Raw genomic sequence first — 1,200 nt, forward strand, 5'->3', positions numbered from 1 at the left:
GATTTAGGTGTGGGTTGGCTCCGGTACCTTTTATAGGCCCTCTCCTTGTTGCGGACAGTATTAGAACTAGCTTTGATTAAACCAAGAGCTTTCTATGCGGTAGTCAAAGGATATGTAGAAAGGAAATGTATGCTTCCATGCCTGAGAGAATAACCTCACGTAACGTGCAAGGCACACTCAGATGGCTCCTGGCCATGGAAGCAATAATCATCTCCAGGAAAATCAAAGAAGTACTGCCTGAGGGCCTGCCAATCCACGGCTCCAAAATGCCAAAGACGACGTTTCCCTGGAGTGTTCACAGGCCATGACCGGAGTGATAGGACAGGTTAACCCATCACATCCTCGAGGTTTTTCCACACATGACCTCTGACATCCCCCAGTCCCGAGGTATTTTCGGATTTTTTTTTTTTTTGGCTAAAACCTCCGCTTTTTTGGTGAGAAACATCGAAAATTCATAGAGAAATCACTCTACCTGAGTGTTTAAAATACTCAGTCCAGGTAGGAAGTTCCTCCTTACCTGACTGGGTTTTCTAACATGCTGGCACAAAAAAGAAAAAGAGTTCTATGGGAGGGTAACTATTTTATCCACTCATAAACGGTATTTATTTATTTACTTGGTACGAATCTTATATGTAGGATGAGAGTCTATTGATTTTCAAGCAGTAATGATAGGCATTATAAGCATTGTTTTCACTCACTAACTAATCACCATTCATGATCTTTTTTTCTCACATTACCTGATCATCATTTCTGACTGTTTCTTTCTCAAATGCTATGTAAACCTTGTCCTCCACATTGTCATCAATTGGGGAATCACTCTGGCCCTGAATGTCTTTATTGGCCAGGTAACAGGTGAATTGCCAAGACAATGGCGTGAGGGGGGGAGGGGGGAGGTTATGCAGTGTAATTCACCGGGTCGGTCAGGATCACTTGATGGTCATGATCGTCAGCTTTTACCCTCCCGGAAGGGAGCTGAGAGCTCATATAGTCCGATCTATGGGCAAGGCTGTGACCTTCACACACGCACACACCCGTCCCCTTGCTCAAGGGGGACAGTAACCACCCACTTCGTCAGTGAAACTTTTCGCAACCTGAGCGAGGCGCGAACTCTCGTCTACCAAATGGCAAGCGAGAACGCTACCACCGCACCAGCGAGCGGTGTAAGGCATTGTCCCTGCTTGGCATCTTGTAGAGGAATAG

Source organism: Coenobita brevimanus, chromosome 46 (genome assembly GCF_032717465.1).
Source record: "Coenobita brevimanus isolate Jiangsu-jjx chromosome 46, ASM3271746v2, whole genome shotgun sequence".
Lineage (NCBI taxonomy): Eukaryota > Metazoa > Arthropoda > Malacostraca > Decapoda > Coenobitidae > Coenobita > Coenobita brevimanus.